Consider the following 19,019-nt stretch of genomic DNA (forward strand, 5'->3'; position numbering starts at 1 on the left):
CTGTGCCTGGGCCCTGTGGTCTCTTCCAGGTCAGTGTATGGCATTTCCTTCCCCTTGCCCCAGGCACCTGGGAGCATGTCTGCACGTGGAGAAAGACTTTCCCGTGGGAAGCCGGGTTTTGTCAAACGGGTCCAGTGCTCCGCTCCTCTTTTCACTCCTGCTGCCAGAAGCCCAGGGAGGATGGGAGGGCTTAGAACATGGCTGGGCACTGTGGTTTCTTCCAGAGAAGTGGAGGGCATTTGCTTTACCTTGCCACAACCACTTGGGATAGGGTCTGCACCTCAGGAAAACTGTCTCCGTGGGAAGCCGGCTTTTTGCAAAGGGGTCTCAGGGCCGTGTGCCTCGGCTGTCCCTCCGGCTCCCCAAAGAACAGGGACGAGGTGAGGGGCTTAGACCATGCCTGGGCAATGTTGTTTCTTACACCTGGGTGTGTGGCATTTTGTTGAGCTGGCTACCCCCACTTGGGATAGGTGTTCCACAGCAAGCACCTATTGTTCGTCGGAAGCTGTTTTTGCCTCAGGGGTCTCCGGGCTGTGTTCGTTGGGGTTGAACTCCTGCTAGCAAAACCGCCGGGTTGAGGGAAGCGTTCAGACTGTGCCTGGGCCCTGTGGTCTCTTCCAGGTCAGTGGAAGGCATTTCCTTCCCCTTGCCCCAGACACCTGGGAGCATGCCTGCACGTGGAGAAAGACTTCCCCGTGGGAAGCCGGTTTTTGTCAAACGGGTCCCAGTGCTCTGCTCCTCTCTTTTCACTCCTGCTGCCAGAAGCCCAGGGAGGATGGGAGGGCTTAGAACATGGCTGGGCACTGTGGTTTCTTCCAGAGACGTGCAGGGCATTTGTTTTACCTAGCCACAACCACTTGGGATAGGGTCTGCACCTCAGGAAAACTGTCTCCGTGGGAAGCCGGCTTTTTGCAAAGGGGTCTCAGGGCCGTGTGCCTCGGCTGTCCCTCCGGCTCCCCAAAGCACAGGGACGAGGTGAGGGGCTTAGACCATGCCTGGGCAATGTTGTTTCTTACACCTGGGTGTGTGGCATTTTGTTGAGCTGGCTACCCCCACTTGGGATAGGTGTTCCACAGCAAGCACCTATTGTTCGTCGGAAGCCGTTTTTGCCCCAGGGGTCTCCGGGCTGTGTTCGTTGGGGTTGAACTCCTGCTAGCAAAACCGCCGGGTTGAGGGAAGGGTTCAGACTGTGCCTGGGCCCTGTGGTCTCTTCCAGGACAGTGGATGGCATTTCCTTCCCCTTGCCCCAGACACCTGGGAGCATGCCTGCACGTGGAGAAAGACTTCCCCGTGGGAAGCCGGGTTTTGTCAAACGGGTCCCAGTGCTCTGCTCCTCTCTTTTCACTCCTGCTGCCAGAAGCCCAGAGAGGATGGGAGGGCTTAGAACATGGCTGGGCACTGTGGTTTCTTCCAGAGAAGTGGAGGGCATTTGCTTTACCTTGCCACAACCACTTGGGATAGGGTCTGCACCTCAGGAAAACTGTCTCCGTGGGAAGCCGGCTTTTTGCAAAGGGGTCTCAGGGCCGTGTGCCTCGGCTGTCCCTCCGGCTCCCCAAAGAACAGGGACGAGGTGAGGGGCTTAGACCATGCCTGGGCAATGTTGTTTCTTACACCTGGGTGTGTGGCATTTTGTTGAGCTGGCTACCCGCACTTGGGATAGGTGTTCCACAGCAAGCACCTATTGTTCGTCGGAAGCCGTTTTTGCCTCAGGGGTCTCCGGGCTGTGTTCGTTGGGGTTGAACTCCTGCTAGCAAAACCGCCGGGTTGAGGGAAGGGTTCAGACTGTGCCTGGGCCTTGTGGTCTCTTCCAGGTCAGTGTATGGCATTTCCTTCCCCTTGCCCCAGGCACCTGGGAGCATGTCTGCACGTGGAGAAAGACTTTCCCGTGGGAAGCCGGGTTTTGTCAAACGGGTCCCAGTGCTCTGCTCCTCTCTTTTCACTCCTGCTGCCAGAAGCCCAGGGAGGATGGGAGGGCTTAGAACATGGCTGGGCACTGTGGTTTCTTCCAGAGAAGTGGAGGGCATTTGCTTTACCTTGCCACAACCACTTGGGATAGGGTGTGCACCTCAGGAAAACTGTCTCCATGGGAAGCCGGCTTTTTGCAAAGGGGTCTCAGGGCCGTGTGCCTCGGCTGTCCCTCCGGCTCCCCAAAGCACAGGGACGAGGTGAGGGGCTTAGACCATGCCTGGGCAATGTTGTTCCTTACACCTGGGTGTGTGGCATTTTGTTGAGCTGGCTACCCCCACTTGGGATAGGTGTTCCACGGCAAGCACCTATTGTTCGTCGGAAGCCATTTTTGCCCCAGGGGTCTCCAGGCTGTGTTCGTTGGGGTTGAACTCCTGCTAGCAAAACCGCCGGGTTGAGGGAAGGGTTCAGACTGTGCCTGGGCCCTGTGGTCTCTTCCAGGTCAGTGTATGGCATTTCCTTCCCCTTGCCCCAGACACCTGGGAGCATGCCTGCACGTGGAGAAAGACTTCCCCGTGGGAAGCCGGGTTTTGTCAAATGGGTCCCAGTGCTCTGCTCCTGTCTTTTCACTCCTGCTGCCAGAAGCCCAGGGAGGATGGGAGGGCTTAGAACATGGCTGGGCACTGTGGTTTCTTCCAGAGAAGTGGAGGGCATTTGCTTTACCTTGCCACAACCACTTGGGATAGGGTCTGCACCTCAGGAAAACTGACTCCGTGGGAAGCCGGCTTTTTGCAAAGGGGTCTCAGGGCCGTGTGCCTCGGCTGTCCCTCCGGCTCCCCAAAGCACAGGGACGAGGTGAGGGGCTTAGACCATGCCTGGGCAATGTTGTTTCTTACACCTGGGTGTGTGGCATTTTGTTGAGCTGGCTACCCCCACTTGGGATAGGTGTTCCACAGCAAGCACCTATTGTTCGTCGGAAGCCGTTTTTGCCCCAGGGGTCTCCGGGCTGTGTTCGTTGGGGTTGAACTCCTGCTAGCAAAACCGCCGGGTTGAGGGAAGGGTTCAGACTGTGCCTGGGCCCTGTGGTCTCTTCCAGGTCAGTGTATGGCATTTCCTTCCCCTTGCCCCAGACACCTGGGAGCATGCCTGCACGTGGAGAAAGACTTCCCCGTGGGAAGCCGGGTTTTGTCAAACGGGTCCCAGTGCTCTGCTCCTCTCTTTTCACTCCTGCTGCCAGAAGCCCAGGGAGGATGGGAGGGCTTAGAACATGGCTGGGCACTGTGGTTTCTTCCAGAGAAGTGGAGGGCATTTGCTTTACCTTGCCACAACCACTTGGGATAGGGTCTGCACCTCAGGAAAACTGTCTCCGTGGGAAGCCGGCTTTTTGCAAAGGGGTCTCAGGGCCGTGTGCCTCGGCTGTCCCTCCGGCTCCCCAAAGCACAGGGACGAGGTGAGGGGCTTAGACCATGCCTGGGCAATGTTGTTTCTTACACCTGGGTGTGTGGCATTTTGTTGAGCTGGCTACCCCCACTTGGGATAGGTGTTCCACAGCAAGCACCTATTGTTCGTCGGAAGCCGTTTTTGCCCCAGGAGTCTCCGGGCTGTGTTCGTTGGGGTTGAACTCCTGCTAGCAAAACCGCCGGGTTGAGGGAAGCGTTCAGACTGTGCCTGGGCCCTGTGGTCTCTTCCAGGTCAGTGTATGGCATTTCCTTCCCCTTGCCCCAGGCACCTGGGAGCATGTCTGCACGTGGAGAAAGACTTCCCCGTGGGAAGCCGGGTTTTGTCAAATGGGTCCCAGTGCTCTGCTCCTCTCTTTTCACTCCTGCTGCCAGAAGCCCAGGGAGGATGGGAGGGCTTAGAACATGGCTGGGCACTGTGGTTTCTTCCAGAGAAGTGGAGGGCATTTGCTTTACCTTGCCACAACCACTTGGGATAGGGTCTGCACCTCAGGAAAACTGACTCCGTGGGAAGCCGGCTTTTTGCAAAGGGGTCTCAGGGCCGTGTGCCTCGGCTGTCCCTCCGGCTCCCCAAAGCACAGGGACGAGGTGAGGGGCTTAGACCATGCCTGGGCAATGTTGTTTCTTACACCTGGGTGTGTGGCATTTTGTTGAGCTGGCTACCCCCACTTGGGATAGGTGTTCCACAGCAAGCACCTATTGTTCGTCGGAAGCCGTTTTTGCCCCAGGGGTCTCCGGGCTGTGTTCGTTGGGGTTGAACTCCTGCTAGCAAAACCGCCGGGTTGAGGGAAGGGTTCAGACTGTGCCTGGGCCCTGTGGTCTCTTCCAGGTCAGTGTATGGCATTTCCTTCCCCTTGCCCCAGACACCTGGGAGCATGCCTGCACGTGGAGAAAGACTTCCCCGTGGGAAGCCGGGTTTTGTCAAACGGGTCCCAGTGCTCTGCTCCTCTCTTTTCACTCCTGCTGCCAGAAGCCCAGGGAGGATGGGAGGGCTTAGAACATGGCTGGGCACTGTGGTTTCTTCCAGAGAAGTGGAGGGCATTTGCTTTACCTTGCCACAACCACTTGGGATAGGGTCTGCACCTCAGGAAAACTGTCTCCGTGGGAAGCCGGCTTTTTGCAAAGGGGTCTCAGGGCCGTGTGCCTCGGCTGTCCCTCCGGCTCCCCAAAGCACAGGGACGAGGTGAGGGGCTTAGACCATGCCTGGGCAATGTTGTTTCTTACACCTGGGTGTGTGGCATTTTGTTGAGCTGGCTACCCCCACTTGGGATAGGTGTTCCACAGCAAGCACCTATTGTTCGTCGGAAGCCGTTTTTCCCCCAGGAGTCTCCGGGCTGTGTTCGTTGGGGTTGAACTCCTGCTAGCAAAACCGCCGGGTAGAGGGAAGCGTTCAGACTGTGCCTGGGCCCTGTGGTCTCTTCCAGGTCAGTGTATGGCATTTCCTTCCCCTTGCCCCAGGCACCTGGGAGCATGTCTGCACGTGGAGAAAGACTTTCCCGTGGGAAGCCGGGTTTTGTCAAACGGGACCAGTGCTCCGCTCCTCTTTTCACTCCTGCTGCCAGAAGCCCAGGGAGGATGGGAGGGCTTAGAACATGGCTGGGCACTGTGGTTTCTTCCAGAGAAGTGGAGGGCATTTGCTTTACCTTGCCACAACCACTTGGGATAGGGTCTGCACCTCAGGAAAACTGTCTCCGTGGGAAGCCGGCTTTTTGCAAAGGGGTCTCAGGGCCGTGTGCCTCGGCTGTCCCTCCGGCTCCCCAAAGAACAGGGACGAGGTGAGGGGCTTAGACCATGCCTGGGCAATGTTGTTTCTTACACCTGGGTGTGTGGCATTTTGTTGAGCTGGCTACCCCCACTTGGGATAGGTGTTCCACAGCAAGCACCTATTGTTCGTCGGAAGCTGTTTTTGCCTCAGGGGTCTCCGGGCTGTGTTCGTTGGGGTTGAACTCCTGCTAGCAAAACCGCCGGGTTGAGGGAAGCGTTCAGACTGTGCCTGGGCCCTGTGGTCTCTTCCAGGTCAGTGGAAGGCATTTCCTTCCCCTTGCCCCAGACACCTGGGAGCATGCCTGCACGTGGAGAAAGACTTCCCCGTGGGAAGCCGGTTTTTGTCAAACGGGTCCCAGTGCTCTGCTCCTCTCTTTTCACTCCTGCTGCCAGAAGCCCAGGGAGGATGGGAGGGCTTAGAACATGGCTGGGCACTGTGGTTTCTTCCAGAGACGTGCAGGGCATTTGTTTTACCTAGCCACAACCACTTGGGATAGGGTCTGCACCTCAGGAAAACTGTCTCCGTGGGAAGCCGGCTTTTTGCAAAGGGGTCTCAGGGCCGTGTGCCTCGGCTGTCCCTCCGGCTCCCCAAAGCACAGGGACGAGGTGAGGGGCTTAGACCATGCCTGGGCAATGTTGTTTCTTACACCTGGGTGTGTGGCATTTTGTTGAGCTGGCTACCCCCACTTGGGATAGGTGTTCCACAGCAAGCACCTATTGTTCGTCGGAAGCCGTTTTTGCCCCAGGGGTCTCCGGGCTGTGTTCGTTGGGGTTGAACTCCTGCTAGCAAAACCGCCGGGTTGAGGGAAGGGTTCAGACTGTGCCTGGGCCCTGTGGTCTCTTCCAGGACAGTGGATGGCATTTCCTTCCCCTTGCCCCAGACACCTGGGAGCATGCCTGCACGTGGAGAAAGACTTCCCCGTGGGAAGCCGGGTTTTGTCAAACGGGTCCCAGTGCTCTGCTCCTCTCTTTTCACTCCTGCTGCCAGAAGCCCAGAGAGGATGGGAGGGCTTAGAACATGGCTGGGCACTGTGGTTTCTTCCAGAGAAGTGGAGGGCATTTGCTTTACCTTGCCACAACCACTTGGGATAGGGTCTGCACCTCAGGAAAACTGTCTCCGTGGGAAGCCGGCTTTTTGCAAAGGGGTCTCAGGGCCGTGTGCCTCGGCTGTCCCTCCGGCTCCCCAAAGAACAGGGACGAGGTGAGGGGCTTAGACCATGCCTGGGCAATGTTGTTTCTTACACCTGGGTGTGTGGCATTTTGTTGAGCTGGCTACCCGCACTTGGGATAGGTGTTCCACAGCAAGCACCTATTGTTCGTCGGAAGCCGTTTTTGCCTCAGGGGTCTCCGGGCTGTGTTCGTTGGGGTTGAACTCCTGCTAGCAAAACCGCCGGGTTGAGGGAAGGGTTCAGACTGTGCCTGGGCCTTGTGGTCTCTTCCAGGTCAGTGTATGGCATTTCCTTCCCCTTGCCCCAGGCACCTGGGAGCATGTCTGCACGTGGAGAAAGACTTTCCCGTGGGAAGCCGGGTTTTGTCAAACGGGTCCCAGTGCTCTGCTCCTCTCTTTTCACTCCTGCTGCCAGAAGCCCAGGGAGGATGGGAGGGCTTAGAACATGGCTGGGCACTGTGGTTTCTTCCAGAGAAGTGGAGGGCATTTGCTTTACCTTGCCACAACCACTTGGGATATGGTGTGCACCTCAGGAAAACTGTCTCCATGGGAAGCCGGCTTTTTGCAAAGGGGTCTCAGGGCCGTGTGCCTCGGCTGTCCCTCCGGCTCCCCAAAGCACAGGGACGAGGTGAGGGGCTTAGACCATGCCTGGGCAATGTTGTTCCTTACACCTGGGTGTGTGGCATTTTGTTGAGCTGGCTACCCCCACTTGGGATAGGTGTTCCACGGCAAGCACCTATTGTTCGTCGGAAGCCATTTTTGCCCCAGGGGTCTCCAGGCTGTGTTCGTTGGGGTTGAACTCCTGCTAGCAAAACCGCCGGGTTGAGGGAAGGGTTCAGACTGTGCCTGGGCCCTGTGGTCTCTTCCAGGTCAGTGTATGGCATTTCCTTCCCCTTGCCCCAGACACCTGGGAGCATGCCTGCACGTGGAGAAAGACTTCCCCGTGGGAAGCCGGGTTTTGTCAAATGGGTCCCAGTGCTCTGCTCCTGTCTTTTCACTCCTGCTGCCAGAAGCCCAGGGAGGATGGGAGGGCTTAGAACATGGCTGGGCACTGTGGTTTCTTCCAGAGAAGTGGAGGGCATTTGCTTTACCTTGCCACAACCACTTGGGATAGGGTCTGCACCTCAGGAAAACTGACTCCGTGGGAAGCCGGCTTTTTGCAAAGGGGTCTCAGGGCCGTGTGCCTCGGCTGTCCCTCCGGCTCCCCAAAGCACAGGGACGAGGTGAGGGGCTTAGACCATGCCTGGGCAATGTTGTTTCTTACACCTGGGTGTGTGGCATTTTGTTGAGCTGGCTACCCCCACTTGGGATAGGTGTTCCACAGCAAGCACCTATTGTTCGTCGGAAGCCGTTTTTGCCCCAGGGGTCTCCGGGCTGTGTTCGTTGGGGTTGAACTCCTGCTAGCAAAACCGCCGGGTTGAGGGAAGGGTTCAGACTGTGCCTGGGCCCTGTGGTCTCTTCCAGGTCAGTGTATGGCATTTCCTTCCCCTTGCCCCAGACACCTGGGAGCATGCCTGCACGTGGAGAAAGACTTCCCCGTGGGAAGCCGGGTTTTGTCAAACGGGTCCCAGTGCTCTGCTCCTCTCTTTTCACTCCTGCTGCCAGAAGCCCAGGGAGGATGGGAGGGCTTAGAACATGGCTGGGCACTGTGGTTTCTTCCAGAGAAGTGGAGGGCATTTGCTTTACCTTGCCACAACCACTTGGGATAGGGTCTGCACCTCAGGAAAACTGTCTCCGTGGGAAGCCGGCTTTTTGCAAAGGGGTCTCAGGGCCGTGTGCCTCGGCTGTCCCTCCGGCTCCCCAAAGCACAGGGACGAGGTGAGGGGCTTAGACCATGCCTGGGCAATGTTGTTTCTTACACCTGGGTGTGTGGCATTTTGTTGAGCTGGCTACCCCCACTTGGGATAGGTGTTCCACAGCAAGCACCTATTGTTCGTCGGAAGCCGTTTTTGCCCCAGGAGTCTCCGGGCTGTGTTCGTTGGGGTTGAACTCCTGCTAGCAAAACCGCCGGGTTGAGGGAAGCGTTCAGACTGTGCCTGGGCCCTGTGGTCTCTTCCAGGTCAGTGTATGGCATTTCCTTCCCCTTGCCCCAGGCACCTGGGAGCATGTCTGCACGTGGAGAAAGACTTTCCCGTGGGAAGCCGGGTTTTGTCAAACGGGTCCAGTGCTCCGCTCCTCTTTTCACTCCTGCTGCCAGAAGCCCAGGGAGGATGGGAGGGCTTAGAACATGGCTGGGCACTGTGGTTTCTTCCAGAGAAGTGGAGGGCATTTGCTTTACCTTGCCACAACCACTTGGGATAGGGTCTGCACCTCAGGAAAACTGTCTCCGTGGGAAGCCGGCTTTTTGCAAAGGGGTCTCAGGGCCGTGTGCCTCGGCTGTCCCTCCGGCTCCCCAAAGCACAGGGACGAGGTGAGGGGCTTAGACCATGCCTGGGCAATGTTGTTTCTTACACCTGGGTGTGTGGCATTTTGTTGAGCTGGCTACCCCCACTTGGGATAGGTGTTCCACAGCAAGCACCTATTGTTCGTCGGAAGCCGTTTTTGCCCCAGGGGTCTCCGGGCTGTGTTCGTTGGGGTTGAACTCCTGCTAGCAAAACCGCCGGGTTGAGGGAAGCGTTCAGACTGTGCCTGGGCCCTGTGGTCTCTTCCAGGTCAGTGGAAGGCATTTCCTTCCCCTTGCCCCAGACACCTGGGAGCATGCCTGCACGTGGAGAAAGACTTTCCCGTGGGAAGCCGGGTTTTGTCAAACGGGTCCCAGTGCTCTGCTCCTCTCTTTTCACTCCTGCTGCCAGAAGCCCAGGGAGGATGGGAGGGCTTAGAACATGGCTGGGCACTGTGGTTTCTTCCAGAGAAGTGCAGGGCATTTGTTTTACCTTGCCACAACCACTTGGGATAGGGTCTGCACCTCAGGAAAACTGTCTCCGTGGGAAGCCGGCTTTTTGCAAAGGGGTCTCAGGGCCGAGGGCCTCGGCTGTCCCTCCGGCTACCCAAAGCACAGGGACGAGGTGAGGGGCTTAGACCATGCCTGGGCAATGTTGTTTCTTACACCTGGGTGTGTGGCATTTTGTTGAGCTGGCTACCCCCACTTGGGATAGGTGTTCCACAGCAAGCACCTATTGTTCGTCGGAAGCCGTTTTTGCCTCAGGGGTCTCCGGGCTGTGTTCGTTGGGGTTGAACTCCTGCTAGCAAAACCGCCGGGTTGAGGGAAGGGTTCAGACTGTGCCTGGGCCCTGTGGTCTCTTCCAGGTCAGTGTATGGCATTTCCTTCCCCTTGCCACAGGCACCTGGGAGCATGTCTGCACGTGGAGAAAGACTTTCCCGTGGGAAGCCGGGTTTTGTCAAACGGGTCCCAGTGCTCTGCTCCTCTCTTTTCACTCCTGCTGCCAGAAGCCCAGGGAGGATGGGAGGGCTTAGAACATGGCTGGGCACTGTGGTTTCTTCCAGAGAAGTGGAGGGCATTTGCTTTACCTTGCCACAACCACTTGGGATAGGGTCTGCACCTCAGGAAAACTGTCTCCGTGGGAAGCCGGCTTTTTGCAAAGGGGTCTCAGGGCCGTGGGCCTCGGCTGTCCCTCCGGCTCCCCAAAGCACAGGGACGAGGTGAGGTGCTTAGACCATGCCTGGGCAATGTTGTTTCTTACACCTGGGTGTGTGGCATTTTGTTGAGCTGGCTACCCCCACTTGGGATAGGTGTTCCACAGCAAGCACCTATTGTTCGTCGGAAGCCGTTTTTGCCTCAGGGGTCTCCGGGCTGTGTTCGTTGGGGTTGAACTCCTGCTAGCAAAACCGCCAGGTTGAGGGAAGGGTTCAGACTGTGCCTGGGCCCTGTGGTCTCTTCCAGGTCAGTGTATGGCATTTCCTTCCCCTTGTCCCAGGCACCTGGGAGCATGTCTGCACGTGGAGAAAGACTTTCCCGTGGGAAGCCGGGTTTTGTCAAACGGGTCCCAGTGCTCTGCTCCTCTCTTTTCACTCCTGCTGCCAGAAGCCCAGGGAGGATGGGAGGGCTTAGAACATGGCTGGGCACTGTGGTTTCTTCCAGAGAAGTGGAGGGCATTTGCTTTACCTTGCCACAACCACTTGGGATAGGGTGTGCCCCTCAGGAAAACTGTCTCCGTGGGAAGCCGGCTTTTTGCAAAGGGGTCTCAGGGCCGTGTGCCTCGGCTGTCCCTCCGGCTCCCCAAAGCACAGGGACGAGGTGAGGGGCTTAGACCATGCCTGGGCAATGTTGTTTCTTACACCTGGGTGTGTGGCATTTTGTTGAGCTGGCTACCCCCACTTGGGATAGGTGTTCCACAGCAAGCACCTATTGTTCGTCGGAAGCCGTTTTTGCCGCAGGGGTCTCCGGGCTGTGTTCGTTGGGGTTGAACTCCTGCTAGCAAAACCGCCGGGTTGAGGGAAGCGTTCAGACTGTGCCTGGGCCCTGTGGTCTCTTCCAGGTCAGTGGAAGGCATTTCCTTCCCCTTGCCCCAGACACCTGGGAGCATGCCTGCACGTGGAGAAAGACTTTCCCGTGGGAAGCCGGGTTTTGTCAAACGGGTCCCAGTGCTCTGCTCCTCTCTTTTCACTCCTGCTGCCAGAAGCCCAGGGAGGATGGGAGGGCTTAGAACATGGCTGGGCACTGTGGTTTCTTCCAGAGAAGTGCAGGGCATTTGTTTTACCTTGCCACAACCACTTGGGATAGGGTCTGCACCTCAGGAAAACTGTCTCCGTGGGAAGCCGGCTTTTTGCAAAGGGGTCTCAGGGCCGTGTGCCTCGGCTGTCCCTCCGGCTCCCCAAAGCACAGGGACGAGGTGAGGGGCTTAGACCATGCCTGGGCAATGTTGTTTCTTACACCTGGGTGTGTGGCATTTTGTTGAGCTGGCTACCCCCACTTGGGATAGGTGTTCCACAGCAAGCACCTATTGTTCGTCGGAAGCCGTTTTTGCCCCAGGAGTCTCCGGGCTGTGTTCGTTGGGGTTGAACTCCTGCTAGCAAAACCGCCGGGTTGAGGGAAGCGTTCAGACTGTGCCTGGGCCCTGTGGTCTCTTCCAGGTCAGTGTATGGCATTTCCTTCCCCATGCCCCAGACACCTGGGAGCATGCCTGCACGTGGAGAAAGACTTCCCCGTGGGAAGCCGGGTTTTGTCAAACGGGTCCCAGTGCTCTGCTCCTCTCTTTTCACTCCTGCTGCCAGAAGCCCAGGGAGGATGGGAGGGCTTAGAACATGGCTGGGCACTGTGGTTTCTTCCAGAGAAGTGGAGGGCATTTGCTTTACCTTGCCACAACCACTTGGGATAGGGTCTGCACCTCAGGAAAACTGTCTCCGTGGGAAGCCGGCTTTTTGCAAAGGGGTCTCAGGGCCGTGTGCCTCGGCTGTCCCTCCGGCTCCCCAAAGCACAGGGACGAGGTGAGGGGCTTAGACCATGCCTGGGCAATGTTGTTTCTTACACCTGGGTGTGTGGCATTTTGTTGAGCTGGCTACCCCCACTTGGGATAGGTGTTCCACAGCAAGCACCTATTGTTTGTCGGAAGCCGTTTTTGCCCCAGGGGTCTCCGGGCTGTGTTCGTTGGGGTTGAACTCCTGCTAGCAAAACCGCCGGGTTGAGGGAAGCGTTCAGACTGTGCCTGGGCCCTGTGGTCTCTTCCAGGTCAGTGTATGGCATTTCCTTCCCCTTGCCCCAGACACCTGGGAGCATGCCTGCACGTGGAGAAAGACTTTCCCGTGGGAAGCCGGGTTTTGTCAAACGGGTCCCAGTGCACTGCTCCTCTCTTTTCACTCCTGCTGCCAGAAGCCCAGGGAGGATGGGAGGGCTTAGAACATGGCTGGGCACTGTGGTTTCTTCCAGAGAAGTGGAGGGCATTTGCTTTACCTTGCCACAACCACTTGGGATAGGGTGTGCACCTCAGGAAAACTGTCTCCGTGGGAAGCCGGCTTTTTGCAAAGGGGTCTCAGGGCCGTGTGCCTCGGCTGTCCCTCCGGCTCCCCAAAGCACAGGGACGAGGTGAGGGGCTTAGACCATGCCTGGGCAATGTTGTTTCTTACACCTGGGTGTGTGGCATTTTGTTGAGCTGGCTACCCCCACTTGGGATAGGTGTTCCACAGCAAGCACCTATTGTTCGTCGGAAGCCGTTTTTGCCCCAGGGGTCTCCGGGCTGTGTTCGTTGGGGTTGAACTCCTGCTAGCAAAACCGCCGGGTTGAGGGAAGGGTTCAGACTGTGCCTGGGCCCTGTGGTCTCTTCCAGGACAGTGGATGGCATTTCCTTCCCCTTGCCCCAGACACCTGGGAGCATGCCTGCACGTGGAGAAAGACTTCCCCGTGGGAAGCCGGGTTTTGTCAAACGGGTCCCAGTGCTCTGCTCCTCTCTTTTCACTCCTGCTGCCAGAAGCCCAGAGAGGATGGGAGGGCTTAGAACATGGCTGGGCACTGTGGTTTCTTCCAGAGAAGTGGAGGGCATTTGCTTTACCTTGCCACAACCACTTGGGATAGGGTCTGCACCTCAGGAAAACTGTCTCCGTGGGAAGCCGGCTTTTTGCAAAGGGGTCTCAGGGCCGTGTGCCTCGGCTGTCCCTCCGGCTCCCCAAAGAACAGGGACGAGGTGAGGGGCTTAGACCATGCCTGGGCAATGTTGTTTCTTACACCTGGGTGTGTGGCATTTTGTTGAGCTGGCTACCCGCACTTGGGATAGGTGTTCCACAGCAAGCACCTATTGTTCGTCGGAAGCCGTTTTTGCCTCAGGGGTCTCCGGGCTGTGTTCGTTGGGGTTGAACTCCTGCTAGCAAAACCGCCGGGTTGAGGGAAGGGTTCAGACTGTGCCTGGGCCTTGTGGTCTCTTCCAGGTCAGTGTATGGCATTTCCTTCCCCTTGCCCCAGGCACCTGGGAGCATGTCTGCACGTGGAGAAAGACTTTCTCGTGGGAAGCCGGGTTTTGTCAAACGGGTCCCAGTGCTCTGCTCCTCTCTTTTCACTCCTGCTGCCAGAAGCCCAGGGAGGATGGGAGGGCTTAGAACATGGCTGGGCACTGTGGTTTCTTCCAGAGAAGTGGAGGGCATTTGCTTTACCTTGCCACAACCACTTGGGATAGGGTGTGCACCTCAGGAAAACTGTCTCCGTGGGAAGCCGGCTTTTTGCAAAGGGGTCTCAGGGCCGTGTGCCTCGGCTGTCCCTCCGGCTCCCCAAAGCACAGGGACGAGGTGAGGGGCTTAGACCATGCCTGGGCAATGTTGTTCCTTACACCTGGGTGTGTGGCATTTTGTTGAGCTGGCTACCCCCACTTGGGATAGGTGTTCCACGGCAAGCACCTATTGTTCGTCGGAAGCCATTTTTGCCCCAGGGGTCTCCGGGCTGTGTTCGTTGTGGTTGAACTCCTGCTAGCAAAACCGCCGGGTTGAGGGAAGGGTTCAGACTGTGCCTGGGCCCTGTGGTCTCTTCCAGGTCAGTGTATGGCATTTCCTTCCCCTTGCCCCAGACACCTGGGAGCATGCCTGCACGTGGAGAAAGACTTCCCCGTGGGAAGCCGGGTTTTGTCAAATGGGTCCCAGTGCTCTGCTCCTCTCTTTTCACTCCTGCTGCCAGAAGCCCAGGGAGGATGGGAGGGCTTAGAACATGGCTGGGCACTGTGGTTTCTTCCAGAGAAGTGGAGGGCATTTGCTTTACCTTGCCACAACCACTTGGGATAGGGTCTGCACCTCAGGAAAACTGACTCCGTGGGAAGCCGGCTTTTTGCAAAGGGGTCTCAGGGCCGTGTGCCTCGGCTGTCCCTCCGGCTCCCCAAAGCACAGGGACGAGGTGAGGGGCTTAGACCATGCCTGGGCAATGTTGTTTCTTACACCTGGGTGTGTGGCATTTTGTTGAGCTGGCTACCCCCACTTGGGATAGGTGTTCCACAGCAAGCACCTATTGTTCGTCGGAAGCCGTTTTTGCCCCAGGGGTCTCCGGGCTGTGTTCGTTGGGGTTGAACTCCTGCTAGCAAAACCGCCGGGTTGAGGGAAGCGTTCAGACTGTGCCTGGGCCCTGTGGTCTCTTCCAGGTCAGTGTATGGCATTTCCTTCCCCATGCCCCAGACACCTGGGAGCATGCCTGCACGTGGAGAAAGACTTCCCCGTGGGAAGCCGGGTTTTGTCAAACGGGTCCCAGTGCTCTGCTCCTCTCTTTTCACTCCTGCTGCCAGAAGCCCAGGGAGGATGGGAGGGCTTAGAACATGGCTGGGCACTGTGGTTTCTTCCAGAGAAGTGGAGGGCATTTGCTTTACCTTGCCACAACCACTTGGGATAGGGTCTGCACCTCAGGAAAACTGTCTCCGTGGGAAGCCGGCTTTTTGCAAAGGGGTCTCAGGGCCGTGTGCCTCGGCTGTCCCTCCGGCTCCCCAAAGCACAGGGACGAGGTGAGGGGCTTAGACCATGCCTGGGCAATGTTGTTTCTTACACCTGGGTGTGTGGCATTTTGTTGAGCTGGCTACCCCCACTTGGGATAGGTGTTCCACAGCAAGCACCTATTGTTTGTCGGAAGCCGTTTTTGCCCCAGGGGTCTCCGGGCTGTGTTCGTTGGGGTTGAACTCCTGCTAGCAAAACCGCCGGGTTGAGGGAAGCGTTCAGACTGTGCCTGGGCCCTGTGGTCTCTTCCAGGTCAGTGTATGGCATTTCCTTCCCCTTGCCCCAGACACCTGGGAGCATGCCTGCACGTGGAGAAAGACTTTCCCGTGGGAAGCCGGGTTTTGTCAAACGGGTCCCAGTGCACTGCTCCTCTCTTTTCACTCCTGCTGCCAGAAGCCCAGGGAGGATGGGAGGGCTTAGAACATGGCTGGGCACTGTGGTTTCTTCCAGAGAAGTGGAGGGCATTTGCTTTACCTTGCCACAACCACTTGGGATAGGGTGTGCACCTCAGGAAAACTGTCTCCGTGGGAAGCCGGCTTTTTGCAAAGGGGTCTCAGGGCCGTGTGCCTCGGCTGTCCCTCCGGCTCCCCAAAGCACAGGGACGAGGTGAGGGGCTTAGACCATGCCTGGGCAATGTTGTTTCTTACACCTGGGTGTGTGGCATTTTGTTGAGCTGGCTACCCCCACTTGGGATAGGTGTTCCACAGCAAGCACCTATTGTTCGTCGGAAGCCGTTTTTGCCCCAGGGGTCTCCGGGCTGTGTTCGTTGGGGTTGAACTCCTGCTAGCAAAACCGCCGGGTTGAGGGAAGGGTTCAGACTGTGCCTGGGCCCTGTGGTCTCTTCCAGGACAGTGGATGGCATTTCCTTCCCCTTGCCCCAGACACCTGGGAGCATGCCTGCACGTGGAGAAAGACTTCCCCGTGGGAAGCCGGGTTTTGTCAAACGGGTCCCAGTGCTCTGCTCCTCTCTTTTCACTCCTGCTGCCAGAAGCCCAGAGAGGATGGGAGGGCTTAGAACATGGCTGGGCACTGTGGTTTCTTCCAGAGAAGTGGAGGGCATTTGCTTTACCTTGCCACAACCACTTGGGATAGGGTCTGCACCTCAGGAAAACTGTCTCCGTGGGAAGCCGGCTTTTTGCAAAGGGGTCTCAGGGCCGTGTGCCTCGGCTGTCCCTCCGGCTCCCCAAAGAACAGGGACGAGGTGAGGGGCTTAGACCATGCCTGGGCAATGTTGTTTCTTACACCTGGGTGTGTGGCATTTTGTTGAGCTGGCTACCCGCACTTGGGATAGGTGTTCCACAGCAAGCACCTATTGTTCGTCGGAAGCCGTTTTTGCCTCAGGGGTCTCCGGGCTGTGTTCGTTGGGGTTGAACTCCTGCTAGCAAAACCGCCGGGTTGAGGGAAGGGTTCAGACTGTGCCTGGGCCTTGTGGTCTCTTCCAGGTCAGTGTATGGCATTTCCTTCCCCTTGCCCCAGGCACCTGGGAGCATGTCTGCACGTGGAGAAAGACTTTCTCGTGGGAAGCCGGGTTTTGTCAAACGGGTCCCAGTGCTCTGCTCCTCTCTTTTCACTCCTGCTGCCAGAAGCCCAGGGAGGATGGGAGGGCTTAGAACATGGCTGGGCACTGTGGTTTCTTCCAGAGAAGTGGAGGGCATTTGCTTTACCTTGCCACAACCACTTGGGATAGGGTGTGCACCTCAGGAAAACTGTCTCCGTGGGAAGCCGGCTTTTTGCAAAGGGGTCTCAGGGCCGTGTGCCTCGGCTGTCCCTCCGGCTCCCCAAAGCACAGGGACGAGGTGAGGGGCTTAGACCATGCCTGGGCAATGTTGTTCCTTACACCTGGGTGTGTGGCATTTTGTTGAGCTGGCTACCCCCACTTGGGATAGGTGTTCCACGGCAAGCACCTATTGTTCGTCGGAAGCCATTTTTGCCCCAGGGGTCTCCGGGCTGTGTTCGTTGTGGTTGAACTCCTGCTAGCAAAACCGCCGGGTTGAGGGAAGGGTTCAGACTGTGCCTGGGCCCTGTGGTCTCTTCCAGGTCAGTGTATGGCATTTCCTTCCCCTTGCCCCAGACACCTGGGAGCATGCCTGCACGTGGAGAAAGACTTCCCCGTGGGAAGCCGGGTTTTGTCAAATGGGTCCCAGTGCTCTGCTCCTCTCTTTTCACTCCTGCTGCCAGAAGCCCAGGGAGGATGGGAGGGCTTAGAACATGGCTGGGCACTGTGGTTTCTTCCAGAGAAGTGGAGGGCATTTGCTTTACCTTGCCACAACCACTTGGGATAGGGTCTGCACCTCAGGAAAACTGACTCCGTGGGAAGCCGGCTTTTTGCAAAGGGGTCTCAGGGCCGTGTGCCTCGGCTGTCCCTCCGGCTCCCCAAAGCACAGGGACGAGGTGAGGGGCTTAGACCATGCCTGGGCAATGTTGTTTCTTACACCTGGGTGTGTGGCATTTTGTTGAGCTGGCTACCCCCACTTGGGATAGGTGTTCCACAGCAAGCACCTATTGTTCATCGGAAGCCGTTTTTGCCCCAGGGGTCTCCGGGCTGTGTTCGTTGGGGTTGAACTCCTGCTAGCAAAACCGCCGGGTTGAGGGAAGGGTTCAGACTGTGCCTGGGCCCTGTGGTCTCTTCCAGGTCAGTGTATGGCATTTCCTTCCCCTTGCCCCAGACACCTGGGAGCATGCCTGCACGTGGAGAAAGACTTCCCCGTGGGAAGCCGGGTTTTGTCAAACGGGTCCCAGTGCTCTGCTCCTCTCTTTTCACTCCTGCTGCCAGAAGCCCAGGGAGGATGGGAGGGCTTAGAACATGGCTGGGCACTGTGGTTTCTTCCAGAGAAGTGGAGGGCATTTGCTTTACCTTGCCACAACCACTTGGGATAGGGTCTGCACCTCAGGAAAACTGTCTCCGTGGGAAGCCGGCTTTTTGCAAAGGGGTCTCAGGGCCGTGTGCCTCGGCTGTCCCTCCGGCTCCCCAAAGCACAGGGACGAGGTGAGGGGCTTAGACCATGCCTGGGCAATGTTGTTTCTTACACCTGGGTGTGTGGCATTTTGTTGAGCTGGCTACCCCCACTTGGGATAGGTGTTCCACAGCAAGCACCTATTGTTCGTCGGAAGCCGTTTTTCCCCCAGGAGTCTCCGGGCTGTGTTCGTTGGGGTTGAACTCCTGCTAGCAAAACCGCCGGGTTGAGGGAAGCGTTCAGACTGTGCCTGGGCCCTGTGGTCTCTTCCAGGTCAGTGTATGGCATTTCCTTCCCCTTGCCCCAGGCACCTGGGAGCATGTCTGCACGTGGAGAAAGACTTTCCCGTGGGAAGCCGGGTTTTGTCAAACGGGTCCAGTGCTCCGCTCCTCTTTTCACTCCTGCTGCCAGAAGCCCAGGGAGGATGGGAGGGCTTAGAACATGGCTGGGCACTGTGGTTTCTTCCAGAGAAGTGGAGGGCATTTGCTTTACCTTGCCACAACCACTTGGGATAGGGTCTGCACCTCAGGAAAACTGTCTCCGTGGGAAGCCGGCTTTTTGCAAAGGGGTCTCAGGGCCGTGTGCCTCGGCTGTCCCTCCGGCTCCCCAAAGAACAGGGACGAGGTGAGGGGCTTAGACCATGCCTGGGCAATGTTGTTTCTTACACCTGGGTGTGTGGCATTTTGTTGAGCTGGCTACCCCCACTTGGGATAGGTGTTCCACAGCAAGCACCTATTGTTCGTCGGAAGCTGTTTTTGCCTCAGGGGTCTCCGGGCTGTGTTCGTTGGGGTTGAACTCCTGCTAGCAAAACCGCCGGGTTGAGGGAAGCGTTCAGACTGTGCCTGGGCCCTGTGGTCTCTTCCAGGTCAGTGGAAGGCATTTCCTTCCCCTTGCCCCAGACACCTGGGAGCATGCCTGCACGTGGAGAAAGACTTCCCCGTGGGAAGCCGGTTTTTGTCAAACGGGTCCCAGTGCTCTGCTCCTCTCTTTTCACTCCTGCTGCCAGAAGCCCAGGGAGGATGGGAGGGCTTAGAACATGGCTGGGCACTGTGGTTTCTTCCAGAGACGTGCAGGACATTTGTTTTACCTAGCCACAACCACTTGGGATAGGGTCTGCACCTCAGGAAAACTGTCTCCGTGGGAAGCCGGCTTTTTGCAAAGGGGTCTCAGGGCCGTGTGCCTCGGCTGTCCCTCCGGCTCCCCAATGCACAGGGACGAGGTGAGGGGCTTAGACCATGCCTGGGCAATGTTGTTTCTTACACCTGGGTGTGTGGCATTTTGTTGAGCTGGCTACCCCCACTTGGGATAGGTGTTCCACAGCAAGCACCTATTGTTCGTCGGAAGCCGTTTTTGCCCCAGGGGTCTCCGGGCTGTGTTCGTTGGGGTTGAACTCCTGCTAGCAAAACCGCCGGGTTGAGGGAA

This window comes from Ursus arctos, unplaced genomic scaffold, assembly GCF_023065955.2.
Source record: "Ursus arctos isolate Adak ecotype North America unplaced genomic scaffold, UrsArc2.0 scaffold_40, whole genome shotgun sequence".
NCBI classification, from domain to species: domain Eukaryota; kingdom Metazoa; phylum Chordata; class Mammalia; order Carnivora; family Ursidae; genus Ursus; species Ursus arctos.